The sequence below is a fragment of the Tenrec ecaudatus genome, chromosome 17 (assembly GCF_050624435.1).
Source record: "Tenrec ecaudatus isolate mTenEca1 chromosome 17, mTenEca1.hap1, whole genome shotgun sequence".
NCBI classification, from domain to species: domain Eukaryota; kingdom Metazoa; phylum Chordata; class Mammalia; order Afrosoricida; family Tenrecidae; genus Tenrec; species Tenrec ecaudatus.
Genome location: NC_134546.1, coordinates 643017 through 664839, shown reverse-complemented (window position 1 = coordinate 664839; position 21823 = coordinate 643017). Strand labels below are relative to the sequence as shown.

The window sequence follows — 21823 nt, the reverse complement described above, 5'->3', positions numbered from 1 at the left end:
TGTTTAAAAAGAGCGAGGGAGAAAGCAAGAAAAGAAGCCGGAGATCACATGATAGAACTTTGCAAGACCAAAAACTTCTTCATTGCAAATACCCTTTTTAAAAACACAAAAGGTGACTACACACATGGGCTTCTCAAGATGGAATATGCAGAAATCAAATGGACGACATTTGTGGAAGAGAAGATGGGGAAGCCCAATACCAGCAGCTGAAACAAGCTGCGGGCAAATGTGGAACAGACAGACCATCAACTGCTCACCTGTAAATTCAGGTTGATGTAGGAGAAAATGCAAACAAGTCCACGCAAGTCAAAATACGACCCTGAGTATATCACACCCAAACACCTGAGATGTTCGAGAACATCTTAAGAACAGATCCACTGCATTGAACACTAATGACTGAAGATCTGATGAGCTATGCGCTGACATCAAGAACATCATACCTGAAGAAAGCCAAAGGTCACTGAAAAGAACAGTGTGAATATCAGAAGAGACACTGAAACTAGCTCTTTGGCATAGAGCATCTAAGGCAAATGGAAGAAATGATGAAGTCAAAAAGCTGAACAGAAAAGTTCAAATGACAGCTCAAGAAGACAAAGTAAAATATGAAATGTACAAAGACCTCGAGTTAGAAAACTAAAAATAAGAAGAAGCTTAGCACATCTGAAACTGAAAGAACTCAAAAAAGTTCAAGTCTCGAGTTGCAATATTGAAATATTCTATGGGAAAAATATTGAATGATACAGGAAACATCAAAAGAAGATAGAAAGAAGACACCAAGTCACTGTACCAAAAAGAACAAGTCAACGTGCAATCATTGCAAGAGGTAACCGATGGTGTTAAAGGAAGAAGTCCAAGCTGCACTGAAAGTACTAGCCCCAAGCAAGTCTCCAGGAATTGACAGCACACCAATTGAGCTGTTTCTGCAAACTGATGAAGCACTGAAAGCACTCACTTGTTTATTCCAGGAAATTTGGAAGACAGTTATTTGGCCTGCTAGAAGAGATCCCTATTCGTACCCATTCCAAAGAAAAGTGACACACAGAATGCTCAAACTATAGAACAATATCATTGATATCACATGCAAGTCACATTTTGCTGAAGATCATTCAGCAATGTTTGCAGCAATACATTGACAGGGAACTGCCAAAGGTTCAGGCCAGATTTAGAAGAGGATATGGAACAAGTGATATCGCTGCTGACCTCAGATGGATCTCGGCTGAAAGAGGAGAGGACCAGAGAGATGTCTGCATGTGCTATGTTGACTCTGCCAAGGCACTGACAGTGGATCACCTTGAGAAGAGCGGGGAGTTGAGCACAGCCCATGGCACTCGTGTGGCATCTGCCGTGGATCAAAGGGCAGCTGTGCAAACAGAACCAGAGATACGGGGCAGATTAAAATCAAGAGGGTGTGCATCGGAGTTCTATTGCCTTAACCTACATGTTCAAGCTGTATGCTGAGCAAACCATCAAAGAAGCCAGGTTATATGAAGAAGAATGCAGCATCAGGACTGCAGGAAGGCTTATTAACAATCTGTGATATGCGGCTTTAGAGGGTTGAAGGGCTACGATACTACTTTCGGGACCATGATGCCCCTCACCAAAGCCACGGAATTTTCTATTGCCTCCTATGCATGAGAAATTTGGACATTGAATAAGGAAGACCATAGAAAAATCAGTGCATTTGAATGATAGTGTTTGCAAAGAATATTTAAACTATACCATGGGCTGCCAAAAGAACAAACATCTGTTTTGAAAAAAGTACAGCCAGAATGCTCCTTAGAAGCAAGAATAGCAAGACTTGGTCTCAGATGATTTGGACATGTTGTCAGGAGAGACCAGTCCCTGGAGAAGGACACCATGCTTGGTAAATTACCAGGGCATTGAACTAGAGGAAGATCCTCAGGAGACTGAGCCGCTGTCACAATGGGCTCAAACCTGAGAACAATTGTAAGGATGGCACAGGACTGGGCGGTATTCCGCTCTGTTGTACACAGGACCGCTGAGTCAAAAACAGCTTGACAGCAACAACAGTAAGACGCCTGGAGGTTTCCAAGAAACCAACACGTAGAAGCTAAAACAAACAAACAAAACAAGAAGGACTTTTAGGACTTCTTCTAGAGCTAACACTCTGAACGCAGACTTTAGCCACCTAAATTGTGGGAGGACAATCGTGCAGTTAAAGTCATAACAGCAATAGACACCATCCCCAATATATTCAAGGTGTTGCTCCAACTGGAGCTGTGACATGGAAGGAAGGACTGGATGCTGAAAGTGAGGAGGGAAGACCAAGAGGAAGAGCTTGTGAGAGAGGTGTAATACAGTTCTATATAATTTTAATGTTGCATTTCCTTGTCTGATGCCAGTAATCAAATGGCCAAATGTAAAAAGGTACAAGCCCTATGGAAAATGACATGGTGCTCCCTTTAAACGTTTGGAGCTAGAGGCAACAGTTGATCCAGCAATTCCACTACTGGGTAGAGATCCAAGAGACATCAGAGCTGGGCTACAAATAGAGACATTGCACAGCCCCAGTCACCGCAGCCTAGTCCCAATAACAAAAGGACGGGCACAAACGGATGCCAGTCAGTGGAAGATGGATAAACCGGGGTGCATGCACACGGTGGAATAGTACAGTGTTCAAGAAAAACAAGGAGCCTGTGAAACGGCTCATGTCGCCACTGCCACCGAGTTGGTGCTGCATTCGTAGTGCCCTGTAGGGCAGGGCAGACCTGCCCTGTGCGTTTCTGAGACTGTGACTGTCTGCAGGCGTAGAAAGCCCCGTCGTTCTCGGGCATTAGGTTGAGTGAAATCAGCCTAGCGAAAAAGACGAAATGTTGTATGAGGCCTCTTCTCATAACATCAACAAAAGATGTTCAAGGTAGAAGAAATGTCCGTTGATGGTTATGGGGGGTGAGAGAGTACCTTCCTAACCATAGCATAGAAGGTAGGCACACGCTGGTCAAGACAGGGAAAGCAAAACCAAGTGAGCAGTAAAATGGTGCTGGCTGTAGATGGGATTTACCTGCCTTACAAACACAAACAAAGCAGTGCCAACAGGGAAAAGAGGACGACACAACTTCGGACATGAGGTTGTTGTCATTTTAAAAAATGAATGCATGACTAGCAGTTGTTTTTATTTGCTGTCAGATCTGTTCAGAGGCGTGGCGACGCTGAGTGCAGCAGAATGGAGCCCCTCACACTCCACGGGTGAGCCCACTGTGACAGCCCCTGGGTCAGTCCATCTTGTGAAGTATCTCCCTCTTCTTCTCCACCCTCCATGTTACCAAGCATGGCGTCCTTTGCCAGGGTGGGCACTCCTGATGCTATGTCCAGGAAAAAAGGAAAGATGCTACCTCAAGGACTAGGGCGCACCTGGCCCAAGCCATGGTATTTTCAATAGCCTCCTATTCATGTGAAATTTGGATATTGAATAAGAAAGACTGAAAAAGAATACATTCTTCTGTGTGGTGCTGGCAAAGAATATTGAAAGTACCAGGAACTGCCAAAAGAGCAAACAAATGTGCCTGGGAGGAGGTACAGTCAGAATCCTCCTGAGAAGTGAGGATGACCGCTCTGTATCAGGCTGCCTGAGTTGGCATTCTATACCCAAACTCATCAGAGTGTGATGTTCATATTTGAATAGAATATGGGGGTTCAAAAGTTCCATCCAGGAGATAGTCCTGGTGTAAAAGAAACTGGATTCCCTGACACACACAGTGGCATTGGACCTAGCCAGGTCTCTTAGTGGTTATGAGCTGGGCTGGGATCCGCAAGGCCAACAGTTGAAAACCACCCACTGCTCTGAGAAAGAATGTGGGGCTTTCTAGCCCTGTAATGAGTTACAGTCTCAGAAACTCACAAGGACCTTTTTTACCCTGTCCTGTTTGACATTGACCCGTCAGCAGTGAGGTGCGATGTTTGGAAATTTCATCTAATCTCACAACATTCCCTGTACCAACTAAATTTGTATCAAAGAAAGAAAGGAATGAGCTGGCAGCTTCTGGTAGAATCCTGTAAGAAATCAATCACTACATCTGTGGAATCGCTAAAAGTCTCAGTCTAGTCTGAAATGATCAAGTTTGGGAACCAGGTATTTGCTAATCAAATTCATATGAGATCAAGTTGTAAAGCAGATTATTATGTATATTTGATGATAAGTTGACAAATATATCAACCATTTGTACAAGGACTTGCCAATGGAGGAAGTGCACTAATGAGAGGGATCGAACTACATCCCATTGCCTGATGATCACTCGGTCTTTCTTCTTCACAGTATCTGTGTCCTAGTGAACAGATGGTGACAGTGCCTTCCTTTCCCCCTAGCAAGAATGAGAACATGGAACTAAAACAATGTTTTCTGGATCTCCTTAAAGAACTCTCCGGGAGATACCTATCACACAAGCTGCTGCACTCACAGTCAGTCGTCCGGTCACTGTGCTCGTGCTGAAGCTGTTCTGTGCTCACACTGACCAGACGCAAAGGCATTCCAGCCTACGACGCATATCTAAAGTAACTTGCTTTGAAAGAGGTGGTGTTACTTGTTTCCTTGTTAGAAGGCAACACTGCTAACAATTTTCCTATATTCAGGGAAGTGGAGGGTGGCGAACTTTAGCTTCCTAAGTAGTGGCTACCGCAATAATGATAGGTGACTCCAAGAATACTCCTTCCAGGTGGAGAGTGGATGAAAGGGAGGGAAAGCGGATTTCAGGGAATACAAATGAAGGCAGGAAGCAGGAGGGAGCTACAACTGACTGTGATTGTACAACTCATTCGAAAGGTGATTCAATTAATGGAGGGGGTGTTCTAAACTGCACATAGTAATCATTGCACAATTCTCCCTGATATGTATGACTGAACGATTGAACTACTGAATTGTATGATGCGTGTAAATTATGTGCCAATTGATACCAAGGGCTCAAGTAGAAGGCAAATGTTTTCAGAATGATTTGTACAACAAATGTGCAAATGTGCTTGACACAATGGATGGATGGATGGATTGTGATAAGAGTTGTACGAGCCCCCAATAAAATGTTTGTTTCTTTGTTTGTTTGTTTTTTAAAACAGCCCCTTTCCACCAAGAGGCTCGGTCAGAGAGGGTTGGGGCTGAAGGGTCTTAATGTTCGCTGAAGCAAGCAAGGGGACAGTCTATGGAGTCAGTACGCAAACTAGGGGATGTTCCTGTACTTTGGTTGCTGTCCAAGCTTCCCAAGACCTAGAGACTCAAAACATTTCTCCCGCTTTCAAGACTACCAATTGCACAGGGCGGTGAAGGGGCTTTGGGTCTGTGCTCCATTTGATGTGGACAGGGGCAGCTCAGTCAGAGGACTGAATACTGGAGGCTTGGGCGCCTAGTGGTTAAACCTTTGACTACTACACAAGAGGTCAGTGGTTCAAACTCAGCAGTGGCCCTGTCTTGGGAAATCCTATGGGACCGTGCTACTCAGACCTGCAGGGCCACTGTAGGCTGGAATACACACGTCGGCTTGGCTTTGCATGTTCAGGCATCAACAAGTCTGACAGCTGGCTGGACAGCTGGAGCTACTCAGGCATCTCTCCATCCCTGTGTGGCCTCTGTAGCATGGTGGCTTCAGAGCAGCTGGGCTCCTTCCATGCTGACTCTGGGATCCAAAGGAATGTGTGTGAGATGAGCCTGGAAGAGGCTTGCCCTCACTTCCACCACCGTCCACTGCTTAGAAGCCACTTAGGCTGTTGCACATGCCAGGGAAGGGCATTGGAGTGTCCTCCCTGCGGCCTCTCTTCTGCTTACTGAGAGGAATGTCAGGGGCCTTTTGGACACATTGAAAGTCCACCAGGGCTGTTTCACAGAGCTGAACAGTCATGGAGACGAGCTCATATATTAAGTGCCTTAATCATCTCTTTAACAAATAGTTATTGAGCTTTCGCCACATAGAAAGTAAATATTTACATTTTTACCTTTCAAAGAAATTCCATATGTTCTAGCCAGAGACAACTCAGATTTGGATATGATTTTACATATTGAGAAGGTTGTATTTTATTTTAGGTCTGTGGTACAAATGTGCTCAGTCAGCACAAAATATCAGATAATATCAAATCATCCATTTGGAGGGGTGTATAATCAGAATACTATGAAACATTTTTATCAGAACTCCTTAAACTCTGGGAAACAGAAGTTTAATTCTCATTTGATACAAATATATTTCAGAAAAGCTAATTCTAAAACAAATTTTTGCAAAAGAAAATAGAGATTGATATATAAGAAGAATTTTGTCTACTTCTAAAGAGCCTTCAGTTGCCCAGTATGGAAAGCAAGGCTATTCCTGATACGTGAGCAGGCTGCTTACGGCTGGTGTTAACTGCCAGGCACAGAAAGAGTGCCGAGGTCTTCCCATCAGGGAAAGCAGCCCAAGGTGGGGACTGGCGGGACCAGACCCTCAGACCTGGGCGTTTAAAGCCTCCAGTGCAGGGATCTGCCATGTCCTCCCCAATCTACCATGCTCTGCTTGATGTGGATCCTTCCATGAGCCCAGGTTGAGCTAAATAAACACCTCATATCAAGTTGGGTCACACTAAAAACACTTAGTAATCTACTTAAAAATAGGAAGTATATTCGTTCTATGCCACTAGAGAATTGGTTCAACCATCATTTTAAATGTGTCCCAAGTTTTGCATAATCTGAATGGTTCCTGTTTTACTTAATTAACTCCCTCTCGCTGGAGATTCAAGTAGCTGCGATTGTTAAAATATAGTTAGTTACTCATAAAACTTCCCCCTCTCGGGGACACTCGCCTTCTGATGTGAAAGTACTATGGAATAGTGATTGAAATCTCATTAAGGAATAGGGGTGTTCCAAGCCAGACTGCTAGGAGTCAAAGGACTCTCACCATACTTCCTGCCCACGGAGCCTTAGGTAAGTGTTGGGATCACTCTGTCTTTGTCACCTCATCGCCCATGGCAGGCGTCCTCAAACTGCGGCCCACATGTGGCCCACCGAGGAGATTTATCCGGCCCGCCGGGTGTTTTTGCCCTGTTTGTTTTTTTACTTCAAGATAAGGTATGTGCAGTGTGCATGGGAGTTTGTTTATAGTTTTTTTTTTAAACTATAGTCCGGCCCTCCAACGGGTCTGATGGACAGTTTTAAAAGTTTGAGGACCACTGGTCCATGGGCTCATTCTGATTTCTCCTTGCAGGGGGATTGTGAAGGTGAGTGGTACGGATACAAGCAGGAGACCTAGAGTTGCAGCCGGCCATAGGAAGCATGTCTCTCGGTTGGCCTGTGTAGCAGATGGAGGCTCAGGGGACCCTCTCTGTCCTCAGTGCCCAGCCCAGTCTGACACTGAGAGGGATTCAACGGGGGCTGCTTGGATGGGTGATTTGTACAAGATGTTTGATAACAAAGCAATAAGGTTATAACCTTTGTTACAGAGTGAGGACTACATTGTAACGGTTGCATCAGAATTTTGAGCTAAAATTCCCCCTCACTACCACTTGCTCAGGCCCTGCTCATGAAGTTGCCACTTTTCCTTCACATCTTCCCTATGTAGACAGATACACATGGATACATAAGCAGACATACGGAGAGTGAGCATCATGTAACCCTAAGTCACAAAGCACTGTCCTCTTTTCATACTTTAAACAACACACACACAAGGAGAGGCACAAACAAAACCAAGCTCCGAATCTATTTCCATCGGAAAAGAGGGTCACCAGTCTGGTTGTTTGTCACCTGCCAAATCCTCAATTCCAGGGACATCACTGTGGGTGGACTGCAGTCAGTTCATCATTTAAACATGAGTCCAATGAAAAAAAGAAAATAATCCAATGGTTTTATCCTGTTCAGATGGAAGTGAGCGAGCACTTTCTGAAACACTCACATGGCGAAGCACCTGACTCGACCCAGGCCAGCCACGCAGACTGTGCTCCAGCTCAGGGCTCGTTGGCTGCACTGCCGGAGCTGAAGGGCTGGCCGTGAATGGGGTTATCTTTTCACAGCAGACTGAACGAAAGGCAAGAGTAGGGGCGGGGGCCCGGGAGAGGCTGGGAAATGCTCATTTTGAGTGTCCCCATCGTCCCTGATGGCAGGATTCGCGGTCACTTATTGCCCTAGTCATTTTATTGAAAGTGTCCCACTCCTCCTCACTCTCCCAGAGGGATGCCTAGGAACACAAACGGCAGCTCTACTGCGACACAGAAGAGGTCGCTATGAGCAGGAAGTACTGCATAACCACCGTTTCTATTGTTTAGTCCCATTCCCCAAATGCATGGGCATGCAATTTCCTTGGATTTCCATTTGTATTCTTTGGAGGCTTGGGAGAATCCGTCTACTACTCTGTTGTTCTGCATGAGAGTTTTTATTGACTATTTGTAAGGGTTTAGAGGTAAAAATACTCAAATTGGTAGCAGTATCATTTCCAAGCGAACTTCTATCCCTCGGGTAATGGCCTACGTATGTCAACCATAACCTGTCACTTCAGATCCTTTGTGAAAGGGCATGGAATGTAAATAAGTAAATGTATAAATGAAAACAAACAGCAATGAAGCCTGCATAATTGTGGCCAACTCATGCACTCTAAAGAAAAAAACTAATTACCAGGTTTGATATGATTACTATATGTATAACTGTTTTGTTCAAACAGATTTAATTGAAGTTGTGTAATGGGGGAAAAGTGGAGCTTAGTGAAGCAATCTCCATAAGCATCTAGATTTATTTACAGTAAATATAAATCTATATCTATATGTAACCTCTTTCTGAAAAATGATCCCACAAGCAAGATCTCCTCCTGGTTCTCTCACTAGGGGTGTAGCCCTCTCATTTCCAAGAATGCAGCTACAATGTTGGCCTTTTAATTCTAATTCATGATACTGTAATCCAGCATGATTTACCATGTCACAATAACCTGCACATGTTCCACCAAATCCTAGTTATTGCCATTTTTTTATATTCAGTCTTTGCTATTCTAGTTCACAGGAGGTGGACGGTCCTACTGCAATGGAGTGAGCTACTTAATATGGCCCTTTGGGACTGTGTGATCTTGTCCCCACAGTCACTGGGCAGGAGTATGTAAATGACTGACGTGCTGACTGCCTACCAAGGAGATTGGACAGCAGTTGGTAAACATACATGGATTTGATGTATTGCCTGATGTGTGATTGTGCCTGCCAAAATGTTGCTAGAATATATACCGACTATGAAATGTGCTATCCCTTTAATAAATAAACGTGTGAGTTCAGCATTAAAAAAATACATGGAAGGTGCGTGGAACCTCTGTGGAGGAGTGGTTAGTTTTGTCAGCCACTAGGCTTAAAGAGAGAGCCAACCCCAGAGCAGAGTGAGGGGGTCTCACTACCACAAAGGAAAAGAACCAGGAAAGACTATGCCCTTTGGACCTGAGGTCCTGTGCTGACAGCCTCCTAGACTCAGGAGAGGAAGACCAAGAGCAAGAACGTTGTACCACTGGAGATTGACAAGATGGCAGGACTCAGTAGCAGAGAAATAGTAGTGGCACAGAACCAGTAGACCAACATGATAGAGTACAGATTTCCTAGCCCTCTGAGCAAGGGGACTACACTGGGTGTGCCAAGCTGTGGAGCAAAACAGATGAGCATCTTTGGGCAAGAGGATGCCTGGTGAATGGGATGCCTTCTGAGCAGCGATTGGAAAAGCTAAAGAGCTTTATAACACTTGTCCAAGAAGAGTAGAGGCCAGGATGAGGGGGCTGAGGGGCAGAGAGAGATAGAGAGAGGTCTGCCTGTAGGCACAGTGAGGAGCTGCGTGACCAAAGAGTTGCATCCTGAGTCACTGCTGATTTTGACTTGTAACATATTCCTCCCCTAGAATAGTAGTCATGAGCATTAGCTGTGAGTCCTGTAGGGACCCTGAAACAATTGTTGAGCTCAGCAGAGAAGTTCAGTGCGCCGTGTGGGGATGACTGGTGTGGGCATTGTTACAAAGGTTGGAGGCTTGAGGCATAGCTGGCCTCTGTCTGATAGGAATCTGCCTTGGGCTGCTGCTGCTCATTCTCTCTCTCCTGCTCCTTTGGACGATGGAGGAGCTGCCCGTCCTCATGCCATGGTGGCACTGACCTGACTTACTGGAGAGAAGAACATGGAGGGTCAAGAGCAGAAACCTAGAGTCACCAAAAACAAGAGTTTGAAAAAGAACAAGGGGCTCCCATGGAGAAGAATTAGCCAGAAACATAGAAGGAAAACCAAATGGTGGTGATCAGAGTGTAGGGTGGGGAGAAGAGATGTCAATGAAGATGGGACGGAGCACTGGGCTATGAATTAGTGATTCGGAGGTATCTGGTAACCTTCCTGAAGCAGTTTTTAGTGTGTCGGCTCACATTCAGTGGGTTGAGGTGTGGATGAGAGATAAGAAGTTTGGCTGAAAGAAGAATGAGAAATGCTATGGTAACTGTGAAGACATGGTATGAGTGATGATATGGTAACCAACTGTAAAGACATAGTCCACTGAGTGTCAGCATCAATTACTTATGATTTGAAAAGAAACTATTAGGCATCAAGATGATAGAGAGAAAGTGGAGCCCTGGTGGCATCGTGGTTATGCATGGGGCTGCGAACTGCAAGGTCAGCAGTTTGAAGCCACCAGCTACTCCTTGGGAGAAAGACAGGACTTTCTACGCCATAAAGAGTTACCATCTTGGAAACTCAAAGGGAGAAGTTCTAGCCTGTCCTATGGGGTTGGCTATGAGTTGGCGCTGACTTGGTGGCAGTGAGTTTGGTTTGAGCTTTTCAGTATCATGATGTACCTATTGGTCTTCTCTAAGCCATCACAACTCAGACTTTACCTCAATGCTTTAGACTCTTGTGAGGGGACTTTTAAAAGTTTGTGTAAAAATGGAATTTAAAAAATGGAATTTTGCCATGAATTTTTTACCTAATCCATCCCTTCCCCCCACATCCCCTTATTCAGTTATGGAAAGTCATCATAGACTCTCGACCATCCCCCTATAGTCCATCGGCCATGATATGCTAGTGGTAGTAGCAATAATATTTCCTGTATATCTCTGTGTTAGTCAGGGTTGACTATAGAAATAAATTCATAGAGATATTCATATGTGTATAAGAAAGAGCTTTATATAAAAGAGCAATTGTATATTGAGAAAACATCCCAGCCCAGTCCAGATCAAGTCCATAAGTCTGATATCAGCCATATGTCTGATACTAGTCCATAAATTCCTCTTTAGACTCACACAACACATGCAATGATGCCAAATGCAGGAAGATCACAGGCCAGTGGGTGGAAAGTCTTGTGGATCCAGTGGAGGTGGAAGCATCTCAACACTGGTGTGGGTCTCCAAGTGTCTGCTCCAGCTCTCTGACTGTCTCAACACCAGGAAAGGGAAGGCAGAGAGAGTGTGGGTTCTGCCTCCAGAGAGGAAGACAGGAGTTCCCAGAATCCTCAGGAGAAGGTCATGCCCACTGAGAGTCATAACTGGCTATGAACTATTGTCAGACTAGACTCCACCCCTCCGCTCAAGTTGACAGGAGATGATATAACCACCACAGTCTTCTTCATCCTCATTGTTGTTGGGGTTGGCTTTACGTGAGTCGGCCCCAATTCATGGTGGCCCACTGCACCCGGAATTAAATGTTGCCTGGCCTTGCTCCATTCCCCTAGCTGACTGCAAATGCGATCATTGGGGTTTTTACTGGTTGGTATTTGAGTAGATGACAGGGTCTTCCTAATCTGTCTTAGTCTCATTACCCCAAATTTACATCAGCCTATACGTTAGGAATATGGGTTCATACGGGCTCTGAGGCTTAAGGGTCATTACTTATCAAGTGTAGTGAATAGGTTTGAGATTTGTCTTTCCTATCGCAGTTTCCACTCTGGTCATTTCTTATTGCTGGATTGTGGGGAGAGGTCAGACGCTTACAGACATCCTCCCTGAGGGCAGTTAGTCACCAGACTACAGGGTAGGCCTCACTCCCTGCTACTGGGGACAATAAACTATTCCTCCTTGAGGCCTGCGACCAAGCCTACCTATAATGATCTCTATCAGTTGAGTCAGGGAACAGGCCAAACTGACTCTGTGACAGCCAAAGTTAAGTTATCCACCCATCTTATCACATGTATACTCCCAATCCCTCCTCTTCCTATTGCATGTACGTCCCTAGACCTCCCCCTCTCATTACTGTATTACCTAAAGTACAACCCCTTTCTGTGACGTTTGTACTCACCTATAATTAGGGGGCTTGCATGTCCCCAGAGAATATAAAAAGCCTGGGATAGCATCAAAGATAGCTCTCTCCCTCCACGTGGACCATCAAACAGGGCTGAGGTGAGCATGCTACCATGAATCGTGAATGACTCCATTCATTTCAATACTTCACTTCTATCTCTCATGCTCTCTATAACTTTACTATGATCTTTACTTATTATCGCTGTACAATTGCGCCTACCGGACCCATAATGATGTGTTAGGGGCTGGCTTCCCCTGGCATTGGATCCCAATAGGGCCTTAGTAAGTAATAATGGAAAGTTATGTCACAACCTTGGTATCATGTCTTCACAACAGTGGAAGCTTGTTTTAAATTAGCCACAGACACCATGTGATACCTTCTTAACGTGATCACTGAAGACAAAAGGGTGCAATAAGCAAATGTAGTGCAGAAGACGGATGGTGCCCAGCTATCAAAAGATAGAGCGTCTGGGGTCTTAAAGGCTTGAAGTCAAACAAGCAGCCATTTCGCAGGGAAGCAACAAGCCCACATGGAAGAACTACATCAGCCTGTGTAATCACAAGGTATCATAGGGACCAGGTATCACAAGTTAAAAAAAATCATAGCGATGTGATTGATACAGATAAGAGCTTTTGATACACAGAATCCAGGATAGATAAGCCCCTCCTGGAGTAATGGTTCCATGAGGGTACAGGAAGGGAGGGGGGAATGGGGAACTGATAGCAAGGATGGCTGAATAACCCCCCTCAAGAGGGGATGAATAACAGAATTGTAGAAGGGATACATCAGCTAGTGTAACATATGACAAACATATATACAATATATGTATATAAGTATGCACACACATACATACACATATATATAAAGGGTTCATGAGGGTGGTAGGGTGGGAAAATGAGGGAATAAAGAGGAGTTAATATGAAAGGGCTCAAGAAGTAAGGTAATGTTTTGAAAATGATGGCAGCATCTGTACAAGTTTGCTTGATATAATTGATTTATGGATTCTTATAATGTCTTAAGAGCACCCAATAAAATGATTTTTAAAAATTAGCTACAGAAAAAGATGAGGTAGCAAATGCAAACCATATAGCAAATAGTTATTAGATTCCTGTTTTGTGACTTATATGAGGCATTAGGAGCTACAACTTGAATATGACATGGTCCCTGCTCTCAAGGAACTCGCAGTCTAATGGGAAAGACGGCAATTATAATTCAGCATGATCAATGCAACAATGAAGGAGTGAATGAGGTTCTTCCAGTGTTTCCCGCAGTGGGCAGTACTTCCCCCTGGGGAGCAAGGGAAGGATCAGGGGAGCTGGCAAAGTGAGTACTTACACTTTATTCTGGATTGTGGGCTACAATACAAAAGTTTTTTATTGCTAGGGGGTGATGGGCAATTTTTTTTCTAAAAGGGAGTGGCACTCCAAATAGTTTGGGAACCTATGAGTTATTTCGATACAAGACCGTTACCATCCATTCACTCCGTTTGTCCTCATCAGTTAGCACATGATGCAGATGGGGAAGGAGAGAGTGACAGCTCGCCCAAGTGGGCAGAACAGAGCTTACAGAAGATGTGAAACTGCATCTCTGTCCTGGAGAAGCCCGGGGAGCATATGTGTTTGCTCCTGACACTGGGACTTCTGGGAGTGCTGTTTCCTCAGAGAAACACGACCTCCTGATCATTAATGTTGTGCAACAACTTGGCTGGTCATGATTCTCCATGGTTTGGCAGTTATGATGAAAACATCTCCCATGATGAAAGCTGGTATTATGTAATCACATCCGTGGTGAGGTCGGCTATGAACAAGCAGTCCACTGGAAAGGGATTTCTTCCTTGGTGTAGCATGGTTCCAGCAAATGTGGCATTCCAGCAAAGGGCACTTGCGTCTTGCTGGATGTGGCTTCTCATCTGACCTCCAGTTCTTTGAACTTGATCCAACAGGTGGCTGCATTGCCTGCCAATCCAGGGTGCAGTTAGTCTCTGAACTTGGGACTCAGCAGTCTGCCATCTCACCTCACTCTCACTCAGTGCCATTGAGTGGAGGCCGGCTCGTAGTGTGCCTATAGGACAGGGGGATGAGACTGTACCTCTTTGCAAGGGTAGAAGCTCCATCTGGTGGTTTTGAACTGTGGATCTTGCGGGTCTCGCATAACCACTATGCTACTAGGGCCATCTTGTCATTTGCTCTTGTAGCTAGTAGCCTGCTGTCTAGCATGCTGATCTTGAATCTGTTAGCCTCTATAGCCACAGGAGTCAGGAGAAGCCGCCAGCCTGAAATCTGACCCACAGGTTATCTTTTAGTGAAAATTTAGGTACAAAAAGAGGTCAGATTTGTCCTGTGGGTAGTAGTTCGCTAACTTCTGGTTGAAATGAGCTCCAAGATTCCTTCCAAATTTACCACAGGTTCATGAAACAGCAATTTCTTAATACTTGATGCTTTATGTAAGGAGTCCTGGTAGCATAGTGGTTATGCATTGGAGTGCTAACCACAAGGTCAGCAGTTCGAAACTACCAGCTGCTCCACTGATGAAAGGCAAGGCTTTCTACTCCCATAAAGAGTGACAGTCTTAGAAACCAACAGGGCCAGTTCCATCCGGTCCTATGGGGTCCTTCTGAGTTGGTGTTGACTCAAGGGCAGTGAGTTTGGATTAAAAAAATTTTTTTTAGTTTGATGCTTTAGTTTTTTCATATGCTTTTGTTGTGGTTGATAAGCTCAGCAAGTGCAAGCACGACTTTAAGAACAGTATTATTTGGGGCTTGATCCATCATGGGCCAGTTAGCTTCTTTCTGGTCCATGCCCATACCACACCATATCATAGATGTCAACAAATACAGGGATCGGTGGAGGTGTGTGATTGGATAAATGCCACCCTTTCTGCTTCAAAAGACACAAAGAGAACACCTGCTCTTCATTGTGGACTGAATTGTGTCCTCCAAGATGTGTTTTTGGAATCTTAACGCTTGTGCCATGGAAGTAGACCTGTTTGTGAAGAGAGTTTTCTTGGTTATGCAAGCGACTCAAGATCAGGGTAGGGTGTATGAAAAAAACTAATCACTTCTGAGTTATAGAACTAGTAGTTTAATTTGTAAGTATATGTATGCACAGGCACTTGAAGGGGCTTCAAAATGTTCATGGAAAGATTGAAGTAAGAGATAATGGAGTTTTTCCAGGAGCATTATGAAGCCCCTCACATTCATAAACAAACCACATAGAGGACACAGTTTGGACGCTTCTTAGACACAACAGACACCCCATGAGATGGATTTTCTGGTTTTGAATGTTTGAGCCACAGTCTCATGGGACACCACAGCTAAGTGGAATCATATGATTCGTATTGTAGATTTTCTTCATCTCAATGTGGTAAGTAGCGTCTGGGCGTCTTCAAAGCTTTCAAGCAGCCATCTAAGATTCAACTATTGGTCTCTATTCATCTGGCACAAATGAGAAAGAAGGAAGCCAAAGACACACAGGGTAAGCAATCCACAGACTGAGTTTACGCAAATTATAGCCTCATTGACCAGCCCACATTTCTGATGAGAGACACAATGGATGACAGATCCTGATGAACTGGGAGAAACACGCAGAACTCAACTTAGAAAAAGTCCTCCTACTGGGCGGTTGAGCTAAGAGACTACCAGAGACTATTAGCCTGACAGTCTTTAAACCTTTAAACCTCCAACTGTAATTATCCCTGAGGTTACCTTTCAGATAAGAGCTTGGCACCCAAATAAATGGCATGGCCAGTGAGCGAGGAGTGCCTTAGAGACCCAGCACCATGCGAGCATGCGCTCAGACATGCTTCCAGCACCACAGAAGATCAAGGGGCCGGGAAGCTGGAGCTCTGGCAACAGTGCAACCAGAACAGAAGGATGACGCTGTGAAAAACAAACCAATGTTACTCTGTAATCTGTGCAGAAGCTTTTAAACGAGAAAGTCATTTGCCGGGTAAAGTTTTATTTTAAAAACTTTTTTTTTAAAGAGTAGATTAGACAGAAAGAAGTAAGCACAGATGGAAGAACGACAGATGTCACGTGGGGATTACCAAGGCACTGCGGAATGCTGAGCTGGAAACACTGAGAGAAGGATTTTCTTCCAGTCTCCCCATAGAGCTGATCCACCCAGGTCACACTCACAGCCTCCTAAACTGTGAGCAACAAATTCTGTTCAGTACAGACACCCCCTTGTGGTATTTCTGCTAAGGCAGCAGAAGAAAACTAAGACAGCCCCTTAATGACATGTGCCAGAAGCGCGTTTATTTGCCACCAACCTTATTTAAGTCACTTCAAATAATCAAATCCTTTTCAAGAAAAGTAGTTCATCGAATTGTAGCCATGAGAAATCTACAGGTGGACAGAAATTGTTCATCAAAAGATCTTACAATAAGCCAAAGTGATCCTGCTGGCTGTCAGGCACCGGGAATGGCAGAAAAGCGGAGTAAAGGAAGTCACATGGTATACATGCCAACATTCCTCCTTCCTTTGTCTATGGGAGACATTGTTCAGGAATCCTGGCACTTCTTCCAACAGATCACACGTGTGTTCTGACAAGCCTTCCAAGCCCATTGAACCAGGAGGCAGTGTTGTCATTCTGATGAAATCTAATCCTTTGGGGACAAACGTCGCTCTGCCTTCCCTTCTCTACCATTTTTATTTCTCCCACCAAGTGCTCCCACACACAATAATGACTACAATATAAAATCCAACAAAACAAAAATGAAGATTGTATAAATGCCATGGGCAGCAAATATGCATGTGAATTAGGAAAATAACTTGCACAGGAAAAAACACCCTTGATATTGTTTATCAAGAATCTTAAAATCTGTATCCTAGTTAAGTACTTCACGTCTGCCTTTTCAATGATCGTTACCTTTCTTCGTGTATAATGTCCTTAACGTCATCCCACAATGCATCCGGCCTTCTGTTCTGAGTGCCAGATGCATCCAATCTGTTCTTGCATCGAATGCCTGTGCTAAATGCATCCAATCAGTGGTCTCTAAATTCGGACAGGATGAACTCAAGGTCATCATTTGGCCCTCATGAACTTGTTTTGAGTCTTTTCAGCTTCAGCTTGAATTTACATGTGAGCAATTGATGGTCTGGCCCACCGTCAGCCCCTATCTCATTCTGAGTGACGATAGGGAGCTTCCCCATGATCGCTTTCCACAGATGTTGCTGATATAAAAGAAGTAATTTTAAAAGACGGTAAAGAGAGGGGGAAAGGCCAAAACAGATATCCGCAGAGACTCTAAAATGTGCTCTTGAGTGCAGAATAGCGAAAGTGAAAGAAGAAATGATGCAGTAAAAGAGCTGAACTAAAGACTTCAAAGGCTGACTCAGGAAGACAAAGCAAAATGTTCCAATAAAATGTGCAGAGTTAGAAAACCAAATGAGAAAGAAGATGCTTGGCATTTCTCAAGCTGAGGGGGCATGGGGGGGTGCTGAAGAAAAAATTCAACCCCCGAGCTGAGCTGAAATAGTGGAAGTTTCAATAGACAGTACACTATAGCATGGCTCCAGGAACTGATGGAGTAGCACTTGAGATGTTTCATCAAAACGACTCATCACTGGAAGCACTCTCTCATCTGCTCCAAGGACTTTGGCAGATAGCAACCCAGCGAGCTGACTGGAAGAGAGTCGATCAAAAGACAGAGGACATTTCCACGAATTTTTTGGAGCCACCTTGTGTGTGCCTATCCAAAGAATGGCGATCTAGCAAAATGCAGAAATTATTGAATCATATCGTTCATATCAAATCAAAGTATAATTATGCTGAAGATAAAATTTTTAAAGGTTGTAGCAATATATCTGCTGGGAGGTGCCAGTCCCTCAAGCTGAACTCAGAAAAGAAACAGGGTGACCGACACAGCGCCTGCAGCAATGGGCTCAGCCAAAGCACCACTGGGGAGGATGGCGAAGGGCAGGGCAGTGTCCACAGGAAGCAGCCCTGCCCCCGCATTGTTCCAGCACCTCCCAGGGGGCAGGAGCGCCCACTCTGTTAGACAGGCGAATCTACACTGTGTAACGAATACAAGAGAGTGATGCCTAACACACCTGCACTCACAGCAATGGAGACACTAGACATTTTGAGTGTAAGAGTCTTAAGACCGAAAATATACTACTGTGGCCTAAGGGGCCCTGATGACACAGTGCTTAAGTGCTTGGCTGCTAACCAGAAGGTTGGTGGTTGGATCCGCAGGCAGCTGTGCGGAGGAAAGCTGTGGCAGCCTGCTCACGTAAAGATGTGCAAGCTCGGACAGCCTCGGGCGGTTCTAAACGTGCAGTCACCCTGCGTCTGAGTCAGACCCACAACAACAGGCTTGCTTTGACCTAATGAAGAAGCTTGCTAAGAATTGATTTTTGTTTTATTTTTCCCGTAGTGTGAAAGACATCAAAAGAGCTTCATTTCAGAATGAAAACTCCGAAGGGATAAAAATTAAAGGCAGAGAATTCAACTAAGACATATGTCAATGTGATTTTTTTAAAAAGAAACTTCTAACTACTTATGTTCCAGCTATTACTTTTTATAATATCAAATTGCCAAATAGTCTACTACAATACCTATATTTAGGGAGGTGCTTACTGTTGCATTTCATTGTTTGACTAAATATTAATGAATTATAAATTACATTAAGTGGAAAGCAAACTTTTTGCCTTATCAAATATTTCATTAGGCAAGTGAAGCAGAATGGATGTCCATTATAAAGCTACATATGTTTTTGTGGTTTTTTTTTTTCAGAAGAGAGGTCTTTATTGTTTTCATTTTCTGTATAAAAATGTCCCTCGGGTGGAAGTCAAAGGGCTGGGGGAAAAGGGGGCAGACTCTTCAGGGACAAGGGGGGGCTCTTCCAGCCCCAGCAGCCTTTGGACCTCTGGGAGTCCTAGACGATCTCTGGGTCCAGGTGACCAGTGAGAGGGGTCAGAACAGAAGGCTTCAGTGGGGGAGGAGAGGAGGGTCCGCAGAGGCCATGAGAAGGCCAGAGTCCAGAGTCAGGCTGTCCTGGTCCAAGTTGAGTTTCTTGGCTGGAGGGGTTTCTCCTAACCCTTCCATATCCACTAGGTCACTGTTGGCAGCCGAGTCGTTCAGGGCACTGAGGGTCACATCAGCCTTCTGCTTCTTTATGGGGGGACGCCCGGCCTCTGGGACAATGGAGCTGGTGGTTGGGGAGGTTGCTGGAGGAAGCGACAGAATGCCAGATGCCACTTTCTTGGGTGACTCAGATTGGAGAGGTATGCCAGAGTCTTCATATACCTTGCGTGTCACGGTGGCCTTGATCTGAGCCCCTGTCCGTTCCTTGATGACGCAGCTGATGTGATTAAGATCGTCCCCAAAGCGCTTCACAGCAGCCCTCGGCATCTCTATTTCCGTGTCGGTCCACTTCGCACCCGAGGGAGAAGAGTGGGCGACGAGATGCAGCTGCGGAGAAAATCTCTCCGAGCTCGGTGGACGGAGACGTTGACGTCATGGCCCCGCGCGCCCCTGCACGGAGACGCCGCCACCACGCGAACAGGGACCACTGCGAACCCGGAGCCCGTGCCGCACGCCCCGCGCCAAAGCGATATATGTTGGCATTCAAAGTTTACCGGAATGGAATTCATGTGATCCTCTACTCACTTCCTGACATCGGCTCAGTCCTGGCGCACAGCAACACTCCAGGGCAGGGTAAACGTCCCCCGTGGGTTTCTAAGACTAACTCTTTAAAGGGGAGCAGAAGGCCTCATGTTTCCCCAGTGGAGTGGCTGGTGGTTTCTAACTGCTGACCTTGAGGTTAGCTGCCCGATGCGTAACCACTGCCCCGCAGGGCTCCTATTGGGTGCTGTGGAGATGGTTCTGACAGCGACCTTGTGCACAGCAGGGCGAAACATGGCCCATCCTGTGCCATCCTCACCATTGTCCTTAGGTGTGAGTCCGTTGATGCAGCCACTGTGTCGATGCAGCTCGTGGAAGGCCCTCCTCTTGCTTGCTGCCCCTGCTTTACCATGGATAATGGCCTTCTCCAGGAACTGGTCTCGCAGGACAACGTGTCCAAAGTACAGACATGAGGGCTCATCATCCTTGCCCATGAGGAGCATTCTGGCTGTACTTTTTCCAAAGCAGCTTTGTTTGTTTTTTTGGCAGTCCATCATACTTTCCATTTGTTTCATCGGCACCACAATTAAAAAGCATTGATTCTTCTTCATTCTTTCTTATTCAGTGTCCAACTTTCAGATGTATATGAGGCGACTGAAAAGATCAAGACATGGGTCTGATGCACCCTAGTCCTCAAGTAACATCCTTGCTTTTAAACACTTGAAAGTGGCCTTGGGCAGCAGATTTACTCAATGCAAGGCATTCTTTGATCTCTTGATTGCTGCTTTCACGATTGCTGTTGATCCAAGCAAGATGAAATTCTTGAAAACATCAATCTCTGTTTACCATAATGTTATCTACTGGTCCAACTGTGAGGATTGAGTTTTCTTTACGTTCAGTTCGGAGCTGCACTGAAAGTTGCGATCAGTGATCTTCACCAGCAAGTGCTTCAAATCCTCCTCACAAATGATGACTCACTTGTGTCATCTGTGTATCAAAATTTAAGAAGCCTTCCTCCAGTCAGATGCCATAGTCTTCTTCATAAAATGCAGCTCCTCAGATGATTTACTCAGCATACACAGTGAATAAGGATGGTGAGAGGACACAACCCTGCTATCAGCCTTTCCTGAATTTGAACCTTGCAGTATGCCCTTGTTCTGTTCGCATAACTGCCTCTTCAATAACATGTATAGGTTCCACATGAGCACAATGTAGTGTTCTGGGATTCCCATTCTTGTCAAGGCTACCCATGGTTTCTTATGGGCCATACAGTCTACTGCTTTAGCAGAGTCAACATAGCACATGTAAACACCTCTCTGGTACTCTCCGCCTTCAGCCAAGATCTGTCTGATGTCAGCAGCGACACCCCTTGTTCCACATCGTCTTCTGAGTCCGGCCTGAACCCCAGGCAGCTCTCTGTCAATGTACTGCAGCAACTGTTATTGGATGATCTCAGAAAAATATGACTTGCATGTGACATCAATGATATTGCTCTATAGTTTGAGCATTCGGTTGAGTCACCTTGCTTTGGAATGGGTACAAATATGGACTTCTAATCAGCTGGCCAAGTAGCCGTCCTCCTGGCATAAAGCAGTGAGTGCCCCAGTCCTACATCAGCTTGTTGAAACACTTCAATGGGCATTCCATCAAGTCCTGGAGCCCTGTTTTGGACTTATGCTTTCCGTGGAGCTTGAATTTCTTCCTTCAGCACCATTGGTTCTTGCTCATCTGCTACCTCTTGGTGGTTTAGTTCTTTCTGGTACTGTGGCTCTGTGTATTCTTTCCATCGTCTTTGGATGCTTCCCACATCGTTCAATATTTTGCCCATAGACTCTTTCAATATTACATCTCAGAGTGTGAATTTTTTCTTGAGTTCTTTCAGTTGCAGATATCCTGAGAATGTTCTTCCATTTGTTTCTTAACTCAAGGTCTTTGCAAATTTCTTTATAATATTTGGCTTTGTCTTCTTGAGCTGCCCTTTGAAGTTTTCTGTTCAGCTATTTGACTTTATCATGTCTTCATGCGCCTTAGCTACTCTATGATAAACAACCAGTTTCAGGGTCTCTGCT

General features: G+C 44.9%; 1 protein-coding gene and 1 pseudogene across 1 annotated transcript in view; both read right to left on the bottom strand.

Moving 5' to 3' along the window:
- Positions 1-21823, bottom strand: part of ACYP2 (acylphosphatase 2) — a 154646-nt gene that overhangs the window by 17074 nt on the left and 115749 nt on the right. The window lies entirely within an intron of this gene.
- LOC142430955 (BPTF-associated chromatin complex component 1 pseudogene) lies at positions 19119-20166 on the bottom strand (annotated as a pseudogene).